This window comes from Coturnix japonica, chromosome 15 (genome assembly GCF_054131305.1).
Source record: "Coturnix japonica strain WE chromosome 15, WE-NBRP24, whole genome shotgun sequence".
NCBI lineage: Eukaryota > Metazoa > Chordata > Aves > Galliformes > Phasianidae > Coturnix > Coturnix japonica.
The window spans coordinates 15,054,110-15,077,496 of record NC_140677.1 but is presented as its reverse complement, the minus strand read 5'-3'; the positions used below and the strand labels follow the sequence as shown (position 1 = coordinate 15,077,496).

The 23,387-nt window shown below is 39.2% G+C and overlaps 1 protein-coding gene across 48 annotated transcripts in view; it reads left to right on the top strand.

Moving 5' to 3' along the window:
- ATP2B2 (ATPase plasma membrane Ca2+ transporting 2) overlaps positions 1–23,387 on the top strand; it is a 310,402-nt gene that overhangs the window by 186,438 nt on the left and 100,577 nt on the right. The gene's annotated exons all lie outside the window — the stretch shown is intronic.

Below are 23,387 nucleotides of genomic sequence, written 5' to 3'. Positions count from 1 at the left end.
GTATTCTACCTGCTATATTAAGCATCATCAGAGTTTTTTCAGGGGCTGGTTCTTACCTGTTTGTGTGGTTACCCAAGAGATCATCCATTTGCTGATGGTCTTACTTTGCTGGGTGTAACACTAAGAAAGAAGGCTCCTTTGATCCAAGCCAAATCCCTTCCCCTTTAAGATAGTGCACTAAACATATGCAGGTTGCAGACAGCAGGCATATATTCTGCTGTTGCACCTCAGATGAGCTGAATATTAAATAGGTGCAAAATTTTGTACTGGTCTAAAAGTTTCTACATGATAATTAGCTCAATTGCAATAATGGTATGGTGCAAGTCTAAAGCAAGTCTGGCCAAGGGTAGTAGGGTAGTGTTTTCCCTGATGTGTTGTGCTGTGGGTTTCTCCTTGATGTACCTACAGTGATTTGATACAGCATGTCATTCCCATACTACAGAATAACGAGCAGTGGAAAGTTGCTGTTATGTGGTACAGTTGATAAATGTGTAGCCTCCTTCTTTGAAACAGAGGTCTGAACTCAATGGCGTAACTAGTTCGTTTATTGCATGGGAAGAGTTGAGGCCAGGTCTTTTAACTTAATAGCAATGGGACCCATAATGATGGGGGAAATAATATTTAGATTTTATAAACTTTGACAATTACGTCAGTTGTTGAGATTGCAAAGTAGGATTACGTTAGCAGTACTCCCTCACAAAAAGGCAATTACTCCTTTGCTTGGAGGATCAAAGAGGTATTTTGTTTTGTATGCCTGCACGTGCAACAAAGCGACCTCTGTGCTGGGCTTATTGGTAGAAGTAAAGAAGTCCTAAAGGGAGGAGGGAAGTGGGAGCTGCTGCTGACCTGTGTTGTAGCCTTTCCTTAGAAAGTGTCTGTGTTCTCTGTGCAGCCTGCGTAACAGTATTGCCAAGGAAAAAAAATCATGTGTAATGAATACCTCACTTCTATTGTATTGCAGGGCTTTGAAATCTATAAATATATAGCAAGTGTCAGCCTTGAGAGAGAGCTGATTTATCTTCATTTTGTTCTTGATTTGAGAAAGCTGCAGGAAGAAAGCAAAGTCCATTATGCCAAATGAATAATCCAATCGATGCAGCCAGTTTGCCCTTGATGAAATTAAGGTTTGTCTTTGCAGTACATCAGAGAGTTACTAAAGGCATTTATTTTTTTTTTTTGCCTTATTTTGTAAGTGTCCTATGAAAGCAAACGGTTGGTGTGTAGTGCTTTTGTCCTTTTGTTGCCCTGCTAGAGAGATGAGCACAGCCCTTAAGCACTTGTCTCAACTAATGCTTAGAGAGGTGCAGAAAGTGCTCCCTTTATAATGCTACCTAAAAATGTAAAGACAACACACTTACCTGCGTCTCCATTAAGCATTCTCAAACCTTTTGCAAGGCATCATTGTTAGCAGCAATGCTGCTTCCAGCTGAGCTAAAGGAATTGGAAAACTTTGCTTCTGAATTCGTTGTGGAGATCATGTGTTGGCTGGATAGGTGATAACCAATGCTGCTCCTTGTAATCCTTGACGTTTTCTTAGCATTTCATTCCTATATTTTCATGAAAGAGGACTTCGTTATGTCCGAATAGTGGACAAAGAAATTTGGATAAAATATGTAAAAGTTTTATTACTGGGGCAGTGGCTTTCATTAAGCAAGTCCAAGTTCAGTAGCTGTGCCAGTGGAAGTAGCATGGCTGGATGACTGGTCATTTTTCTTTTGATGATAACTGGTATGAACAGACTTGGGATAAGAATAGCATGTCAGATGCAGTAATGATGTCTCCCTTTTGCAATTGCTGCTTAGCCTTCAAATCTAGACTGATCAGATTTACTATTCCCATCTGTTTTCCAAGAGGTCTTTCGGAAGAAAAGGATGATCTGGTTTAATGTGCCTCTTATTTATAAAGGTAGGGGAAAATAAAGCCAAAGGGACTTTTGGCAGTCACCTAAGTGTGCTTCCAATGCAAATAAATCTGTGTTTTCTCAATATTTATTTTTTTTTAAACTGATTCAGTCACTATTTCTGACCTGTTTTTTTTTTGTTTTTTTTTTTCCCCCCCATAAATATTTATGGAAATTATTTCTACCAGCTTCCAGTCATTTTTTCCCCCCACATGTCTGTAGGTGTTCTAGAAAACATGCTTGCAGTTGCAGATCCAGTAAAGGCAAAGGAGACTTTTCCAGTCCGTCTTGGGAAGTTGATTGTCAGCTCTGACATAAAACCGTTTTCACAGACAATGAATGACATGGTCTGACATAGCTCACAGCATGGTTTAATAACTTTCTTTTTAACTTATAAAGCAACAAAAATTCCTTTCTGTGTGCTATTAGGAATCTCATTCCTTGTCCTCGCCTCAAGGCAAGTAAAACAATACAAAATACAGTCTCCTATCCTTATTACCAATCCAGAATTTGGCAATCTAACCATGGATTATATTAAATACAGATTATTTCTGTTGTATAATGGAAATAGCTGGGTGTTTGTAGCTGCTATTTCTGTAACAATAACTTTAACTAGCCCTTGTTTCCTCTCAGCTTTCATAGAGAATTCCTTAGGGACAGCAGATCGTCTTTTCCCATGTGGATTATGAGCGGAATCATTGCAATAACTCGCATAAGAGTAAATAACCTTAGCTTCCGTAGGCTGTGCTATTTTCTTGATCATTCCTTTTGCACTGTATGTTCTTCTCCTCACACTACTTCTCCAAAGGCATTGCATTTTTGGTATTAGGGCAGCTTGAATGTAGGCCTGTAAGGCATGGAACAACTGAGAAGATGAGTAGTAAGAAGAGAGTTTAACCAAACTTTTAGAACTGTTCAAAGGCTGCCATGATTCTTTTATTTTTCTGATTAGTATCAGAGATTAGGGAAGATAGAGGATGGCCCATCTCTTTACAGGTGAGCTGGAAAAGGAGAGCTTGTCTTTGAAGTCGATGCAAGGGCATGAGAGAAGAGAGTTAATATCATTCAACACGTTAAATTTGCTTGACTTTGACTACATATGATGGCGCAGCTCCTATGATGCTACAGATTGAATACTTTTTGTCCAGGATCTGTTAGCATTAGTGTAGTAAGACAGATTTCTGGTGATATTCCATGTACTGGAATTGCAAAAGTTGAAGTGTAACTATTAAATTACTTTCTTAACACTTGGGATAATTTATTTTGGATACTCAGTTGATTCTTACTTAAGCTTAATGCACTTCTTCACAGTTTTCCCAGCAGTTTGACTCATTGCCTTATTCTGGATCACTGTGAGTTCATCTGTGCTTGCCTTGCTTCGTGTTGCATCCCCTTCTTCTAGTATAAGATTTTGAAGAATAATGGGGTTGCTGTTTATTTTTAACACATCACTTTTTAAAAGTGTTACAAAAAATAACAAAAAACACTTGACTAGAGAGTTGTACATTGCATCATCCCTCTTCTTTGCCAAGAAGGTTCATGCCAGTCGCATGGTTTCACAAGGTCAGTCAGCCACCTTGATGTTTGTAGTGTTGTAGTACTGCAGCCAAACTGTGTGCCTCTCCTTGAACTCAATGTCTGCAGTTGACTTCTATCCCATGAAAACATCCAGATGTCTGTCTTGGTTTTAAAAAAACAAATTATAATAATAATAAAATCCTGTTAGCATAATTGATTTAAAAGGTTCTAATGCTGCTCAGATTCCTCACTGCTGTTTTACTTCTCATTTTCCGTGTGCACTATGTCTAGGTTTTGCTTAAAGAAAAATCTCAAAAAACTTAAACCACTACATCCCTGCTTGTTCCAAAAATTTGGAGTGCAGCTGAAACCTGCACAGGTATAAAGATGTGCTTGCATTCCTGACTTTGTATGCATCTTATGTGATGACAGTGGAGCTCTTGCTTCCTGCACTTTCCTTTGTTCTATTGTTTTCTCAAGCCAGTGAGTAGTGCAGGTGCGAGGGCGGTCTGACAGCACTGACCCCATCTCCTGTGTTGATGACGTAGATGTGAAACTAAGTGAAGAACAGGTGCTTAGCCCAGAGTGCAGAACAATTACTTTTCAGACTTAAAAATAACATGCTGAAAGGAAGTGAAGAGCTAAATTATCAGTGAGTGTGGATGCATCAAACGTGTTACATGAGTGCTGTGGCTGTCCCTACAATGGTATATTTCTTGCTTTAGGTGCTGGCCTTGTCAGTCTCTACTGCTTCTAAGATTTAGGTGCTGGAGGGCTCCACAAATAAATTCTTGAAATTTATGGGAAAGCTAAGGAAAATGATTTTAAATTTTATTAGGGTTTTGTTACCAAGGATGTTGATGAGATTAAATTACACCTTCTACCTGTATTTTCTCCTGATAAACATGAAAACTCATCTGCAACATTCCATGAAGTAAAAACCTTAACCCAAAATTGCAGAAGTGAACTGTGATTGAGACACATTGTGCACAGCTGTGTCAAAAGCCACAGTCACACAGTTTGTGACCTGAGCAATAGTAGATGGGCCAGAGTCTTCTCAAAAAGTCTTTGAGTTGAGGAGCTCTCTCTGCTGTTGTGTCTGCCATGCATCTTGAAAGATCCTTATTATCAAAGGAATAAAACCAGTTTTAGCTGAGTAGGTGATGGGCTGTGCAGAGATGAGATCTGTTTCCTTCAGTGAGCTGTTCCCACAGGATAGCCTTGGTCTAATGCTCTAGCATAGCTGAAATCACTTACATGTGAAATATCAGGTGGCTGAAGTTGTTAAGCTGCTTTATTGACTATGTTAAAATGACCTCTAGGTAGAGGACAAGGAATATACCCAATTCTTCGACATACATGTGCATTATTGCTCCAAAATACTGTGTACAAACTGGAATAATTGTGTACAGATTGTTAAATAAATGTCTTGGAAGATTCAAGATCTTGGCCTTGAACCCTAAAGTGTGTGTTTGATCAAAGGTCTGCAGGGTTGGAAATGATTTAAAAGTGACTCTCTAAGATAGCTAAGTGCTTCAGCATCACCAATATGCAGTGACTTTTAAGGTGAAATCAGATTGTTTCCCCCCAAAAGGAGATGTTATTTTTAATTCCTGATGTTAATCCTGTCTAACAGAGATATCAGTGTGGAATATTTTGCCGTGAGATGCTGGCAGTGCATTCTGCTGTCCCACTTTTCTGGAGGTATTGATGCTGACATTAACGCTGCTGCAGCTGGCAGCTTAAAATTACAGAGCAAATATGCTGCTGCTTGCTGTGCGGTGGCAATCAATTGCATTTCCAGTCTGTAAACAACCCCTTGTGTCTCCTGCTCTGCTCTTCTCTCCTATGCCCCTTCCCGAGCTCAGCCCATGCTCTAAAGGCCATCTCACCTTGCTATATGGATATGAAATGTTCCTCCAGGGTGATGCCAGCCATGCTCTCAGCAGTTGCTCACAGCCACTGTTTGCTGTGCGAGGGAGTTTGCTGGCATCCTTCCCCGAAGAATCAGAGGGAGTGCTTTTGCAAGCCTATCATCTTTTTTATTCATCTTTTTTATTCTTCTTTTTTCTTTTCCTCTAGTCATGTTGATGTGGTGGCAGCAAAGTGAGTTTTAAATGACTTTAAGTGAATATTTAAAATTAATGTCCCAAATCTAGGATGGAATTTCCTCAAATTTTTTGATTGGGTCACCCTTCTGTCATGAGTTTGTGAGACCTCCCTTCTTTCCTTAGCTATTCTGCTTTGAGCAGTTTAACTTGTGTTTTTTCCAGCACTGTCACTTAAAAGTCCTGAATTTTATTTGAGTGACCTCTAAAGTCCTCTTAGATGTCTTGCAGTTGAGGTAAATGTCTTGCTTGAGGTTGCCTTGGTAATAAGAAGAACTTCTGCTAGGTCCTTTTTATTTGAGAGGCAGAAGGAAGGGAACAGACAGGCTTAAGTGAGGGGTAGGACTCTGTATAAAAGGGATGTAAGTGGGCACTGGGAGCTGGAGGAAGCTGTCCCAAAGGCTCACATCTGAGCTCTCAGCTGTTAGGAATACGGGATGTGTGGCAGAGGGAGGACTGTTTGGTTCAGCACACCTGCCAGGAGGTAACTGTAGCCTAGCAGATTGCAAGTCACAAGGGTAATGAATTTTCTCATATGCATGTAATATCTAGAAGACATTTATCTGTATTATTAATCAGCTCTGTTTTCTTGTGGCATTCAGAAATTGTATGCATAGGTATGAGTAGTTGGTGAAGGAAGTTTTGCCCTGGTAATGTAATATACTTGCAGCCAATCTGAAACAATTAATGCTGAAGTTGTATTCTCTCACTGTTTACACCAAACGGTTCTTTGCTAAAATTTCTTCACCTGCTTCCTTCATCCATTGGCTATGCTCATCTTTGGTCATTTTCCTGATACACGTTCCTTTCACTGCTCATTTGCCTTTTGTTCTATATCTGGCATTTATATTTCAGTGCTGCCTGATAGTCTTTGTCAAAGGTCTCATCTTTAAATTTGATTTTGATAATCATCCTAACAGGCCAAGGTAGTTTCTCTTATTAGCAGGGATACCTCCTCAACCCAAAGACTTGTTCAAAAGACTGTGCCTTCAGATCTTGATCAGGTCATATGTTGTATATGGTGCTAGTTGAACATGGGCCTTTTGGTAGAACTGTGCGGTCTTTATCTGCTTGTTTTGCCCTCAAGAGTGGTTTGATTATGGCTACATTAAATATACAGTTTTGGATTTAGATCTAATGTTGTTATTAGCAGCAAATTACCTCAGTATGACTAAATAATTATAACTGAGATATTAATTAAAGTTGATGTTGTTGAACTAGGTGCACAGAATGAGTAACTCAATGGCATTCTGTAAATGTTACCCACCGGCTTTCTGTTGGAATTGTTTTAGGGCTAACATCTATTGTCAGACTTGGCTTGTGGCTTAAAAAGCAGCCCAATGAATTATACAGTGACTTACATATCATTTGAAATTATAACAATATTTATTTCCAAATCTTTGGAGGGAAAACAACACGTTGAACACTTGTGTGTGTTTTCACTGCATTGGATAATTCATGCTAAACTCAACAGGCTGAAGCTGTTTTCAGCTGTTTTTTTTTTTTGTTAAGTTCAGTCTCCTGATTTCAGCATTTTTTTTTACCAAAGTCAGTGGAAAATTCTGTTTCCTCCTTAAGTAAGATAACCTGAATTTTGAATTTCAAGCACATCACAAGAATATTAAATACTTTATAGCACTGATTATTATTAATTTAACATTCAATGTATTTATGGCAAAGTCTTTTTCACTGATAAAGCTCTATAATATAGTTAAAATTAATGGATTATGGTGCTTTGAGACCTTAGTCTTTTCTAAGAATCTATCTACTCCAAGAAATCAAGATGTAATTATTTTAAAAGAAAAATAATGAGTTGTCAGAAGTCTTTAATATCATGGTCATTGCTGGTTTTGATAGGGAAAGACTGAAGTAGATAAGGTATAATGATATGACCAGATATTCACACTTTAATTTAAAATATCTATATTTATAGTCAATGCTTGTCTTACTGAAGGCACTTCTTGAAAAGTGCTCAAGATAATTTTGGTTTTGGGAACTAGGAGGAACTCTGGAATAACATTTTATAGAAGCTTAATTAATTGTACTGGGTTCAGTGTGTAACACAAAGTAAGCCAAACAGGGTTTGTACTAGTCAACAGAGACTCAGTTAATGAGTTCTTTGCAAATCAAAGTTTGTAGTGAGAGCTTTGCTTCTGCCTGAGCATCAGAGTTCATACTTTCACATTCACTGTCCAATATAAAAAACAAATAGTACAAAGTCCTCAACAATTAGCATAAAATTTAAATGAAATTTAATATTGTTTGAATAGACTGTATGCAAAAATGCTGTGGTCTTCACCAGAGTAGAAGTTTTATCATTAATAAAGACAAGGAAAATAGAGAAGGAGGTGCTAGGAAATGGGAGTAGGTCGGCACTCTCTAGAATGTCACTGATCTCAGGATTCAAACGCTTTTCTGTTCAGCACGTATAGCATGTGTTGGCAATAGGAAAGACTACATAATGGTCTAGCATTGAAATGCTAGGCTCTGTACAAAGTAACCTTACCAATTTTTCTGACAACTCAAAGACTGTGGTTTATTCAATAATCCAACAGCTCATTAAAGGGAGTTGGCAAGGAAAGCTAATTAATAAGCATGCTCATGTCTTTTCAGAGGTGAACACCTGATGCTCCATTTGATATTGAGTCAGTATGTGTAAGTAAGGTGAGCTGGCAGGCAACATTAATTAATACATTCATTCTGTTTATCAAAAGCTAAAGTCTTATTATATAGCTCATACTGAACTGGGAGATGTTCAGTAGGAAAAGCAATGGCAGATCTAACACTGTACCAGTTTTTGTTCCTCAGTGGGTATTACTTTACAGTGAGTAAAAGAAGCCCAGTACTTGTAAAGAGTCCTCTGTTTGAATGATCTTATCTTCAGTAAGTTTAAATAATATAGGCAAAATCATGTTCTTGGCTTATCACTTAAGACGAGGTTGAATTCCCAGATGCAGAGTATTAAGCACATGGAGCTAACTGCTATCAACATTACACTATCGAGGTCCTTTATAGTCTGTAGGACTTCCTGGAACAAAATACAACCCATTAATAAATTCTTTTCTTAAAAGTGAACATTATGTCCCAGAATTTATTTGGATAAATATGTTGTGTGATAGGGCTATGTCTAAGGTGACAGTGGCTCATTAAGGAGAAGCAGAAGTTCACTATTCCAAAGGGATTAATTCATCAAGAGGATGGAATATGCCTAGACCTTTATGTATAACTGTATTTTTAACATCAAGATATTACTTGAAGTTATTGAGTGAGAGTTTGCTTGCTTGAATCTACTTTTCATCTGGGAATCTATTGCAATTTACTGCTCAAGTCTGCTGTTCATTCTCATCCTTTTGGGCAGCGTGCTCAGTGCTTCACTCTAATCCTTCTGGGAAGAGGGGGAAATATAGACATTTGAGTCCAGATCAACTCTTATTCAACAATCTGACCTTTCTATAGACCTGAATCAGCAGCTGCTTAATGTTAACTTGACAACACCTGAAAAGCTGACTACTTTCAGTTATTGTAATGAAGGTGTCCTAAAAGGCCAGGTTGTCTAAATAAAGAACTGAGTGCTAGGCTAGCAACTAATGGAAATTTTACCAAAAAGTATTTCTGACAAGGAAAAAGGATTTTCCCCAGTGTCACATATTTGTAGTTATGTGTGCTCTACTCAGTATAACTTAATATCCTATCAATCATTCTTAAAAAATTGTTTCTGACTTGTAGTTTAATTTCTGGTGACTCAGAATTAATTTTTATTTTTATTTTTATTTTTTTTCCAGTTCAGATGTGCATAAATGTTCAAGTTCAGTGAAAATTTTATCTTTCACTCTACTTCTGTAAACACTGATAATCATAGAATCATATCATAGAGGCATAGAATGACCTGGATTGGAAAGGAGCACGCTGCTCATCCAGTTCCAACCCCCTGCTGTGTGCAGGGTCACCAACCACCAGACCAGGCTGCCCAGAGCCACATCCAACCTGGCCTTGAATGCCTGCAGGGATGGGGCATCCATGACATCCTTGAGCAACCTGTTTCGGTGCATCACCACCCTCTGGGTGAAAAACTTCCTAAACCTCCCCTGTCTCAGTTTAAAACCATACCTTGACCTATCAATACCCACCCTTGTAAACAGCCCTTCCCTTCCTGTTTATATTCTCCTTTCGAGTATTGGAAGGCCACAGTGAAGTCTCCCTGCAGCCTTCCCTTCTCCAAGCTAAACAAGCCCAGTTCCCTCAACCTTTCCTCATAGGAGAGATGCTCCAGCCCTCTGATCATCTTAATGCCTCTCCTCTGGACCAGCTGCAAGAGCTCCATGTCCTTCCTGTACTGGGGGCTCCAGGCCTGGGTGCAGTGCTAGTAAATTTCTCTAGGTGAAGATGTTATATGTGTCATAATAATGTGTTGAAATACTTAAGATTCCTGGGGGCTTCTGGGAGCCAAAATTGAAAATCAAATGTTATTGAATTAAATATTTTATATTCTATTAGAATACATACATATTTAAAGAGTAGAGTAACCTATAGAAGGTGTCCTGTTCTACCGTTTCCAGTGAACTAGAAACCTCAATGTTATTTTATGTTGTTGTACAAGGAGGAAGAAGGTGAAACTCAGGAAGGAAAGGCAAGACTTGCAGACTAATTTCTGCAGTGTGACACGTGGACAACACTTCTCAAGCGAGAGAAGAAGCAAGAATCCCTAAGTAGCAGGTCAGAGATTAGCATGAGGGTTATGGTTTGTACAGTATGCCAGCAAGTGAAGGTTGATTGGGGTCTGTATTGTATGCGAACCTGCATTTGCAACTGGATCAAAACATCACTTTCAGTGTTAAGAATAATTCTGAATGTGAGCCATGAATTGGGTCATGTTTGAGTTTGAGCTCTGAGACTTCTGAGTTTACCATATTGGAATTTCTAGGCTCTGGCTAACATGTATCGCAATGATATAAATTCTGAGATGTGATCTTTTGGGAAAGGTTGAGTAAAGGTTATTTGAATGCTTGATGGATGAGAGCTGTCCTGTGCTACTGAGTAACTTTGGTTGCTGTCTAACACATCTTTATGTGCTCTTTTATTGACCTGAAAAATGAAAGTTCAGCTCATTTACAAAATCTGTAGCGGTCCACGTGCAATTAATCTACTCCAAATTTTAGAGCAACTTTGAATTATTTCAAATTCACAAGTAGGTGTGAGTTCAACTAGGGGTAGCCTTTGGCCTCGCTGTGTGGGAACAAGTGAAAAGATACATACCGACCCTGCTTTATGTCATACAAAAAAGGGCACTGTCTGCTGTTTTTGAGACCAGATTTACTGTCACATGGTCTCAACAGGGACAGGGGCAGTTGAGCTGGTAACATCTGTGAAATTTCACTTCAAGCATAGGCCCTTGGAAATATGTTTTTTTTGTTGTTTTTTTTTTGAGCCCCACCAGCTGATCTAATGTGTTGTATCTGAGAACACTTCAAAGGAAAAATGATCAAATTATATATCTGCATGACCATATGGTGCTGGTTTCCAAGAAATTGTCATTTTTCCTCACTGCTTCTACAGGGAATAATAAAGTGCTGGAAAACTTTGGGCTTTCATAGATGCTAAATGTTCCAATGCACAGACTCTATAGTGTGGTGGTTAGGAATTATTCTCGAGAGTCTTTGCTGGAAGCATCTTATATTTTGACTATTTTGTGTAGACTGTATTAAAAGTGATTTTTCATCTCTTCTAAACAAAATGGGGTTTTACTTCCTCCTATATTCCAATTATCTGTGTAATCTCTGTGCATTCTAATTTATGGATTTTTGAAGGGAGTGCTGCTGAGTTTTAGGAGCTGTACATTTAAATGCATGGCAGCCATCAGCTGCTTCTGGTTTGCTTTACATTGTGCTTTATGCCAAAGTATATCTGACAACTTTGACTTGAATACACCTGAGGAAGCTGCAGTAATATTCTGGAAGAAGAGAGAAATTGTGGTGGTTTTTTTGCTTGCTTGGTTTTTTTTTTTTATTGTCTTATCAGAATATCCATGTATTGCAGTTTCTTGTAAGGTGTCTGTTATAACAGGTATTGCTCTTAAATCAGATGCTTAATAGCTGAATAGTAAAATATTTTTCTTACAGTTCAAGGTTGTCTGTGGATGGTTTGAGAATGTTTTGTTGATTGAACAGTGACTGAATTTCATTCCTCAGTGTTTGTTTTGGGGTGATCAGAATTTTAAGTAGTTTATGTATAAATTAATATATTATTCATAGGTTAAGCTTATGTTGGATTGCAGGGAAATGGCAACAGAAATGTCGTCTGCATTTGCTTAGTGAAGACATTTATCTGTTAGCTAGGAAACGTAAATGTTGCATTCACACAAATTATCAAGTTGTTCAGTAATAAAAGACAAACTGTGGTTTCTCACTTTACTGCAATATACAGAAGTAGATGTGAGCAGACTTATAGGATTGGAAAAGAGCAGAGAATACAGCCTATGTAGATTGTTATGAAGTGTGTAGTTGCGGAATAAGTTCTTCAGAGATTCAGAGTAGTTTTATAGAAAAATTTATCCCATGTAGCTTTGAAAATGTAGTTTTTGGATATCAAGGTATTTTGAAATGAAAGCTTTCTTGTCCCACTGGTGTGTTGGGAGAGGTGCTTTTATATCAATATCTGAAGAATTGAAGAATTTGTTTTAGAGTATTAAGAAATGTTGATGTCTTTTGGACAAAATGCATTATTCCAGTGTTTGAGAAATACCTGGAAATCTTGAGTTCCTGAATAGATATTACAGTTAGTCTTTTAAATGGTTAAAATTGTAAGTAAGCTGTGGTATGTACAAGAAAGACAAAAATTCTTACCTACTGCTGTTGTAGTTACCAACAACTTAATCTATTATTGCCAGAGTCAGATGGGAGTTCTGTTCATGTTCTTGTCATAGACTTTGCTCCAGAAGTTTTAATTCTCAACACGTGTGTGAGGCTGTTCTTAAGTCTGATGAATCATGTAATGGTTTACTGCTTAGTTCTGTGGTGTATTCCCCAAATCCTGCTTTTAAAGGAGACATCCAATGCTCCAATAGTGCGGTATATTTGCAGGTACCCTGTGATCTGGCTCTCTTCTGTTAACTGCTGAAATGTCAATTCAAAAGTATGGTCTAAAATAATAGAAAATTTCAATTGTTATCCTGAATTATGGGAATTCAAAACTATGAGAGATTGTTACTGAGTATGTATTGCAAATCTTGAGTCAGAGAATTAATTTTTCAGGCTTTTTTAAATCCAGGATGGTATCAGTTTTGTTTCCATTTAGCACTTTCCATTATTTGTTTACAGTAAAGTATAACCTTTAGCACAATTAGTGAGAGTTTAAGGCCAAAATTGATACAGCTGAGATCTGTTCTTCATAATGTGAAGTATTTAAGGTAGGCATGTGGCCTTAGCCCTTTTATCTAGCACAAGCCCTTCAAAACTCCTCAGAATAGCAGAAATACTTGAGCAATTTGACTTTGGATTTGTTGTTGTGCTGCAATGCTACATACCTGAGCTGGTTAAGGGCTCAGGTCTACTTTGTGGTGCTCTCTTCCTGCAGGAAACACAGATGTGCTTGAAAGCATTTGACGAGTGGAATAAAGGCACTGAGCATCTTCACAAAGGAAGCAGGAAATTATCTGTTTCTACTACAGTCTTCATCCAAAATAGCTCTTTATTGATGCGTTAAGTGTAACAGAAGAGTTTAGAGTAGTTTCAGATGTTAAATGAACAACACAAATGCAGAGTCCCAAAAAAGAAACAGCAAAGTCCAGATCAGCACAGAAAAGTCCTGCCCGAGACTCTGAAACAGCTGTGGGGAGAGACTGGCACACGCAGAGCACTGAGCTGCTGTCAGAGCTCTGGCCCATCAATGTGAAGGGATAAATATGTCACAGTTGGACCTCAGAGGCAGGGCTGGTTGTTGCAGGGGGGAACTGAACGTTGGAAAATGGTTAAGAGGATATTTTTTTTCTTACAGTTCTCTTCATAATTACATGGGAAAGGATCTATCTGTGCAGTTGGGCGTGATTTTAAAATGGTGCTTCAGCTGGCTATATGTAGCTGTCAAGGTGTTTTCTTTAGTAGCTGTAGGGGAATGGAGAAGAGCAGTATTAATTCATTATCTCTAAACCTTACCAAAGAGGAGAAGGTAGATGCTGGGTAGAAGGAGAAGGTAGAGATGAAGATGAAGGTAGAGGAGAGTAAAGGTTATATGCATCTCCCTTTTAGCAGCAGTTGTTATCGTTTGGCAATACTGCGATGCTCTGTAAATGATGCATTGTTCATTGGATTTAGCATATGCAAAGCTCTTCTGGACATCTCTGAACTCTTTTCCTCCTCCCCTCTGATCTTCAGAAGGATTTTCAGGGCACAGTACACAACCTATTTTTATGGGTCTTTTCTGCCATTGTTTAGCTCTCTAGTGGCAGCATCCTGAGTATTGATACAATTGTAATTCAAGAAACATTAACACCCACCTCTCCTGGAAGCAACAACAAAAAACTACAAAATGATACTGAAAAAACAGCACCCCCAATAACAACAACAAAACAATAGCCCAGATAGAGAGGAACAAAATCTGACTTGCAAAATTGAAACTGGTAGCTGCCATTGCTTGGCCCGACAGCCTTTTAGCTTACACCCTATAGGACATACCCAGCCAGAAATAAGAGGGCAAAAAGGCAAGAAACAACCAACCAACAAAACACTCAAACAACAACTGTGCCTCAGGACAATACTTGCCTAGTGTCAGGTGTTAACAGTTAACTGGTGAAAGAATATTGGAGTACCTAGAAATCATGCTATATTTAGAATTCATTCTGTGCAGTGGCAAGGTCAGTGCCTCATTCCCTGTTGCTCTGTGTGCAGAATGCAGAAGTACCGGGTTTCTGACTATTGGTCACAGCTCGAATGTATTCCAAGGGCTTGGTAACTCAGTTCCCCTAATTGCCGGGGAAGGAAGAAGGGCCTGGTAAGCTGAGCTGGTTTAGTGAATAGGGAAGAGACGCTATGTGTAGAGTGAGTGGTTATTTCCGAAGTCTCTAGGGAAAAGCATTTGCAAAGTTATTCTAACTGGGGAGTTTCTGTACAGGCAATAGCATTGCTTGATGTTTTGTAGGTGTATAGAACTATGGCAGATAGACATATCTGAAAAGCAGTGCAGCATAACATATAACCATATGTTAGTGCCCTTAAGAATACAAGTTGTCTGGTACAACATTGTTTCAAGCATGGGTTTTTTGTTTTTTTTTTTTTAAGTCTTCCTTTCAGAATAACAGCTTCACAATTGGAAGTTCAATGTAAATTCATGAAAGAGTGAGATCTGTTCACTTGAATTTGCATTTAGGCAACTTTTAGCATTCATCTTATTTGCATTAATGAATAATCAATGCGAAACAGAATGCCCTGTCTCTTAACTGATTTGAAATCTTCTGCCCCAGAATAAAATACTCAGTTTGCATGATTGAGTAATTATGGACACGCTTTACATTATAACCTGTAGGTGCCTGAAAGGACTGACGATTGATTCAGTTTTTTGAGTCCTTTTCCTATATCTGGAGTTTTCTTTGGAAGATCTGTGCATTTCATAAAGATAAATATAAATGACCCTTCTGTCTTTTGACTTCTGCGCATACTTAACTTATATATGTACTGCAACACACTTCACTTGTTCATCTGGCAATCTCAAGTTGCGATAAAGGATTTTGAAATTATTGTATTGTCATGTAAATCCCAAGAGTTAAGTTGTTAAAAGTGAGTTAATGAAATGAGGTAGAACCCTCTTGTTGACCCTGTATTTCCTAGCATATCCTCATATATTTAGAACATGATATTACTGTGTTTGGAATGAACTATTTGCTGGTTGATTAGATGACAAGTCTAAAGAATAAGCAAACAAAACTACTTATTAGGTATCATCCCAGTAGTTGCTTTAATGAAATAGTGATTTTAATCATTGTGGAGATCCATGTTTCTCCTGGGCAATAGCACTGAATTGTCAAAACAAAGACTTAGACATAAAAACATGGATCTTTCTTCAAGGCTGATCTTTCTGCCTGCAGAAGCTGTCTCTCCTTCCACTGAAAGGGACTGGAGATGGCATTTACAAGGAACCATAGGCATACTTGTTTTTAGGATACTTAGATTTCTCTATCTAATCAAGTTTAATAAAACAGAATTTTGGAGTAATTTCAAGTATGCTTTGACTTCTTACTTAGTAAAATATACTACAACACTGCAACAGTGCTAACAGCTCAAGTGCCTGTGTAGCTTTGAAAATATCAATATTGTCTGGTAGTTATTTCCAAAGCAGAATTTATGAAGGAAGGGCACTTATGTTACATCCTCACATTACTCCAAAAGGAAGAGCTTTATACTAGATGTTTCTTCTGCTAGGACTCCATAGTCAGTTTTGCACTCTGAAGGTTACACAGTTATTGGTGACAGTGAATTTGGAAAGTTCTTCATGAGCAGTTGACTTATAAATAAAACATAGTCAGGGAGCACACTTCTGGCATACACATTACGTAAACTCAAAAGCAGAGCACTCTTTTATTTTTGGTGAGGACTTGTCTGCTTCTGATAGAGCTGCAGAGGAACAGTTGCTATAAATATCTGGTAGGAAAAAGTAGAAGTTGACTAAAATTGTTTTAGCGGATTGTCTAATAGACTCCAGACTCTTATGGGTTATTGCTGGTGTATCTCTTCATGCAGTAAGGTGTGTAAATGTGGTTGCATTTTTTTCAACCCTTGATTTGCATTTGTGGCTTTAGGTTATGGGGTTGGACAGAAATGTCTTGATTGTAGGGGAAAGCTGCAGAGCTCCCTGAGCAAAGCCTAGGGGTCCTGGTGTGAGGACGTAAGCATCCTTCATCTCAACACACCTGCATCAACGTTTGCTTCCTGTTCCAAGGCTCTTCACTCACTTCTAGTACTAAGGAGTACTGCTGTGCCAGTGGTAGAAGGGCACTCCTGGTGCAGAACCATGAAGCTGTGTCAAAACTGTGACAGTGTTATTCCAGATATTTTGTGTTATCCCTACAATTGCATTAGGCACAAGGCTCTCTTATGGAAGTTCAGTATCTGCACGATCGCACCCTGTATGTGATCTGTGTTAGGCCTGCCTTGTGCAACCTTCAGAAACTGTTTGAGCATTTTCCTAATTTAAAGCATATGCCTGGAGTATGCTAAGCATATGATCGAATAGTTTAGTTTGGAAATGAATTGCTCGTACATGGAGCTAAACTGAGTGTTAAGTTCAAAGAAGGTTGAATGTTAACTGGCTCTGTTCTGGAAAATAATTAATTAGAGCCTGAGAAATGTTTCATCTGTCATCATTTTGTTAAATCCTTCTGTGCTCTGTGATACTAACAGGGCCACACACACACATACAAAATCAAGACACTGTTCATCCTCTTTTGTTATACCATGACATTACTTGGCATTTCAGGGAGTTTTGCTTTTATTCTGTGACCTCAACAAATGAAGGCTCCAAAGGCCTCTTGTCAGGCTCTTTGAAGTGCGCAAACCTTTAAAGGTAGGGATGGTAATATGGAAGAAAAAAAAACCTTTTTCATTTCATCTGAAAGAGATGAAAATGAAGCACTGTATGCAAATGTTCAAAAGGTGCTATAAGAGATGCAAAATATTGTGAAGTCCCGGTACTCTTTTGTGCCTGTGCTGTTTTGGATGCTGTTAGGGTTATCCTCCTTGCATCTTCTGCAAACCTGGACAAAATGTGATGCCATAATCCTCATCCATAAAAATTAAAATTTTAAGCTGCCATTAATCATTTAGTAAACAGCTTATTCTTTGGTAATGTGCTGCTTGCTAGGATTTTGGCGCTGCATTGAAGGTTACTGACTTCATTTTGTCGACTTAATTTTCTATGTTGTATTTGCAATTGGTGTTAAAGGTTACACCTTAGAAGAGGCTCTGGATTTCTGAAATCACATTAATGGTGAGTTATTTAATCAGTGGAACTATTTGAAGGTATTTGAAAATAATGCTTGCTGCTATGGTAGTGAAGAAGTTGGTATGAAGTGTAAAGGGCACTGTGAAGAATAATGCGTATTACAAAATAAAGCTGGAAATCAGAACGGTGGGATGCTAAAAACTAAAAACCTACGTTGGTTAAAACCAAGAAAGGTCCCTAAGTGATTAGTGGCAGCTACATCTCGCAACAATCTGAATTGTGGCTGTTTAAAATGCTGTGTGTGTGTCATAGACTCAGGCCCCTGATATGGATGGGTGTGTGTTTAGCTGCTGCTGGGTACTTCTTGCATCGTCTTAACATGGAAGACCTGCCCAGGACAAATGTTGTAAGATCCTCTTAACAACCAGAAGTGACTGTGAAGGACCTTCAGTACATTCTCAGATTTGTCTGCCTTTCTGAACATATGAAGCATTTTGCTGTACATACTGCCCTGCCAGTTGTGTGCATGAAAATGGGGCATTCTAGTTAGGGAGAGAAAAATGGAGAAGGTTCTCTTGGTAGTTGTAATCTTAACTATCTTTTCTATTATTGTACCTATGTGAGAATAGAAACACCTTTGTTTTTCACGTGCTTGGTGTTGTTCATGTACAACATAGGAATAACTAGGAATTTCCGATAGTGTTTATAAAGTCACTTGCCCAGTAGATCTTTGCTGAGAGGTGGATGTGAGGAACCCATCGTGGCTGCATCTTCAGGTTAGGTAGGGAGACAGTCCTCTGATCCTCAGAGGTGCATCCACAACTCTGTTGCAGTCAAAACCCTGGCCTAGATGCTTTAATGAGCATTTGATAACTTATTACGTATTCAGCTTCCATGCGGTGCTTCATATATTTGTTGTTTGTCTGTCTCATGACCTTATTTGTGGGATAAAGGTGGCAGTGAACATGGAAATTATCCTAAATACTGTGTATATCTGAATGGGAAGAGCAAATGAATGGCACTAGATAGCAATGTTTATTGTGTCAAGTCTTTGGGATGTCATTTATATGTAACTACATCTAATTAGTGCCATTCAAACCAACTAAAATGACTCCAAAGCAGATGCCAGTTGTTGCAAGGGATGTGCCTGGATACTTGTCATTTTGTGTAGTCAACTGGCACTTAGAGCACTGACAACACTTTAATGTTAGAAATGGAAGAACGGTTTCAGTATCGGTGCTCACAGTAATTCTTATTAGGGAACATTCCTCTTAATAAAATGTAATTAGGAAACTCCTGCTTCTCAAATGAGTTACCATTCCCTTGGGTCTTGGTTACTTATGATGAACACTAACAGCTTCTGTTTCCTTCTTCCATGCCATCTCTAAGGTGCACCATGCTTTAGTCTTGCTTGAGGCGGTGTTAGAGAGTAGCATAACATGAGATTTCAGTATAAAAAGCAAGGTCTCTTACCTGAAACTTTGGAATATGTTTTTTCTTTCAGAATATATTGAAAAATAGAATGTTAATGGCTACCACAGCATAAATTTTGGCATCTAAGCTAAGCAGAATAATTTGGTAATGATTTCACTTTTGATTTGAATACAGTTGATAAACATAATCAAAGAACAGTGTGGTTTCATGCTATTTGACATCCAAATAGCAAGGCTTCACTTCTTAATGATACTCCCCCCCCACCCTCTAATATTGTCTTTTACTAAATTAAGTCTCTCCAGGAGGCTGACACATTTCATTGACTGAAGCAGCAGCCGTACTGCAGTGATGAACCTCAGAAAAAGCAAAACATTTCTGTGACTGCTTGCAAATCTTGGTGGAACAATGGAAAAGATCCTCTTGGTACTGCTAAGAAACAGCCTTCTGGCTTTTATAGCAATTTTCTCAGTGATCACCATAATGCACTGCAGTGGGGATTTTGATTTTAAAACTAGTAATTTTGGATGCTTCCCTAATGTAATTTAATTTGCCGCTTTTCACAGAGGTATTTAAAGCCACACTCAGAGGCTACATTTGCTGAGATGGTGATGAGGACAAGCCTAAATGAGATTCTAACTTTAGGTACTTGCAGCTGGTAGGCCAACACTGGCTATCATGGAGGTACACTGGGTGTGGATGACCCCAAATGCTAGTGGGATTAACGTCCCTGCCTCACATCTCCTTTGTCTTGGTTACTGTGTAAGCTGTAGCAGTGGAAATTTCTGATGTCCTACAATCAGACCGACCCACATGGAAAGAAGACCTCCTGAAATACAAGATAACTTGGTAACTTCGATAGTACTGAGAAGTGCAGATTTATTAAGGATGACTTCCAGAAGAAGGGTGGTATTTGGGTATTGATACTTCAGAAAATTTTAATAATATGGAGGCTTAGCTTTGTGTCAAGGGAATTTACTTTGTTTCAAAGGAGCTATGCCAGCTCTTGGGAACTGTGTCTCCAAATAGTTGCAGCCTGATTCAGGGCCTGGTTTGGTTTGCCCTTGGGCACTGCTTAGTCTCATCTGGCCATACTGAAAACAGATTTCAGTTTAAAATGCCTATAATAAGAGTGAAGTAAAAAGCAGAAGTTGATAAGATACTGCTAAGCACTAAACAGAGCATACTAAGGTTGCATTTTCATGTAAACTGTTCATACTGAAGTTATTAATGTGGCATGCTCCTAAATTCCAGGCAGTTGGCTTAGAATTCATTTGTAAACAGGTTTTGTTGGCAAGTCAGCACTACTGAACTCCGAGTCTGAGTTACAGAGTTCACCACAGCACTGAGCATGGCTGTTCTGATGGGCATCTGGCTGCGTGTTGAGCTCAGGTGGATGGCTCTAGATAAGCGTGTATGGGGACAGGTGGTCTCCCAGACTGATGGGGCTTTTAATACACATATGGAGACACACAGATCTGTCACTTAGCCTTGTGCTAATTTGGATTCTCAGGATATCTGTTTCTTAATGAATATAGCGGCTCCTTGCTTTGAGTTCTGTTCTTCTGTGCAGAATAATTAAAAAAAATACAACATACATCTGTGCATGAAACATTATTTCAGTGAGTAATAACTCATTCAGTGGTATTTCAGTGAATAATGCTTTTTGAAATGCAATTAATGGCAGAAACTCTACCAGTGGAGTAGATGAAAATTTGTTCTCTAAGATGCTCTTTCCAAATTGCTTCAAAGAAGGTATTTTATGGTAGTCATATGAGACTTTGTCATAAGGATGGTGTCTTCTGCTTGCACATCAAGTTTGGACAAGGTACAGAAGCTGTCAGCGTAGCTAAGCAGTTCTCCTTGCATCCTCTGTGCTGACGTTAGTGTTCACTTGAAAGGGGTCACATGCAACAGCCCAGCTATTTGGTGTCTAAACCAGAAATACTTATGTGTGTTCTTGGAGCACACATGTGTGCAAGAGAAGTCTTTTATACACAAGAGTCTTCCATATGTGGTTTTCCTAAGATACAATGAATCCTGACATTCAGCTGACAGATCCATTTCTACTTTATGAGGAAAAATTCACTCCTGGCCTAACTCCACCAAAGTTAATTTCTTCGATAATAAATTTGGCTCAGTATGTCAATATAAACTTCACTCAGTTGTGTTCACAGAGATTAACTCAACAGCGTCTTATGTATGCCCAGAATAATTAGTTTACTGTCTCTTGAGGTTTATTTAATTAATTTAGAATGCTTTCCATTTAGGAGATACTGCAGAAAGAGGTCTGTTGCAGATAAGGAAGACTGTAGCTATGCCCTCAATCCTGTGTGTGACTTGTGGGAAGGAAAATTCTTGGGGTTGGAAAAGTCATGTCATTTTCCTCACATGTGCTCTCTGAGCTCTTTTAATGGAATCCCAGCGATCTCAGAAGCTTTGGTGCCTACAAATATGTTCAAATACGTATTGTTTTACATTTTAATAGTACTGTGCTTCCTCTGATCAGCTGAGAACCACTGGAATACTTCTTGAAATTTGCTACAGCTTCAGAGAGGATAACTTATTTATGGGGAAGTCTTTCTGATCTGCAGTCAGACACTGAATTTTTAAAGGCAGGGTATGTGTCAGAAGCTAAATAATTAAGATCCATGCCTTCTCAGCATTTTATTTCAAATATTAAATATTACATAAGATATTTTTCCCAGTGGAAATCAAGCCTTTAAAGTAGTACAACCTTAGCCAGAAAATCACTGTATTGTACAGTTAAATTGATACATTTTCAATCTGACAAGTAGTTCAGAAAGTTCTTGAAATACTCCAGTGTTCTACATAGCGGTTCAGAATGTCCCCATTGAGAAATGTGATGGGATGCTGTGACTTTGATGTAAGTTCAGTCCCGGATGCCCAAATTGTGATAGCTGTAAAGTTCCAGGTCAGCTTGTAGCAAACCTTGTGCTGTGCACTCACACGGGCAGAGCCCAGGACAAGGCTTGCTATGGTCAGCTCCCATAGACCTGGCAAGCACAGCTCTGTGCACAGCTGGCGAGGAAGCGGATAACTTGCCAGATGAAATGCAGCCATTAAAATCCTTCTGTAGTGAACCACTGTCCTCCACTGGAAGGAATTAAAACTGCACACGTTCTTGTCAAGGCCTCCAATGTGAACAGTGGTGGGTCCTTTGCTTGGAGAGTTTGCTGGCAGAGCAGTGTGATCTGTCCCTGCTTCCTTCCTGATTCTCTTAATGTGATCACCTCGTTTAAAAGCCACCCAAAGCTTTCAGGCTGGCTGACATGGTGCCTCAAGAAGCAGGTGTGCCAACGTGTTCTTTTCTAGCAAAACCTGCTGGCTGCAGGAGCCCAGGGAAGTTTCCACCCGGCTCGGGTTCCATTGGGCTTTGCTCACCCGATCTGCAGCAGCTGTAACGCAACCCGGCACAGAGGCAGCGTGAGCTATATGAGTGCACTGGAAGTGAATGCTGCTGTCACCTTCTGTAACCTGTCATCAGAACTGCTCAGCATTTTTTCTTTGGTGAAATGCTTGGGAAATTCTGGTTTCCATGAGAAATCTCGAGATGACTTGGGGCAGGCAGGCACAGGGGCAGAAGCTGGTGCTACTCTCTGACAGTGATCCACATCAACTTCCATAGGCTGGCTGTAGGCACAAGCTGCTGCCTACAGGGTGGAAAACCAAGGCATCAGGTTCAGCTGCTGAATTACTCTCATTTAAAATTGTACTCGTGCCTTTGCATTCTTTACAGAAGGATGTGGGGGTGTTAGAGCTGAGCTGATGCTTGACTCCCAGGTGGAGCCATTTTCCCACCTACACTCAAGCTCTGCTTCTTTCCCCTTTATTGTAGTGACTGGTTGACAGAGGATCAAGATTAATGCCCAGCAAATCCCAGAGAGCTTGCAGTTTTCCAGGGTTGTTTGACACTGCTCCCATAGAGCCCCCACATCCCTGTGGCTGCTGCCCATCCCAGGATGATGATCAGCATGAGTGCTGGCCACCAGCCCATGTATGGCCCTGCATCTCCTGTGGTTCTATGAGATCTGTGCTGCATAAAGGGAGCTGTGCAGCAGAGATGCCTGTAGTTGAACCTAACTGGCCCTTAGTCTGCATGTCCCTGGCATTTAGGGAGTTTGTCTTTCCAGGCATTGCTGCCTCTTCACACCTGAGCACATTTCTTCTTTAGGTTGGGGAACTTTATTCTTCAGCTTGGTAAATTAAAGCATATAAAAAGTTTCTCCAGTCTTGCATTTTTAATGGAAATGTTGAACTTGAATTAGTGTTTCAAGTACTGTTTATAAGTGACAGCTGTATGGGGATGTGGGAACTCAAGCCTTTAGTAGAGAATTTCTTTCCCCTATAAATAATGCCTTTATTTTCTTTTCCATTTCCTTTGTTTTTCTTTGTGGCCTTTACCATAGAGATCTGCTGCAATGAACTGCACTGATTACATGAGGAAGTCTTTGCTTTTTGTTGTTTTATTATATCTTTCCAGT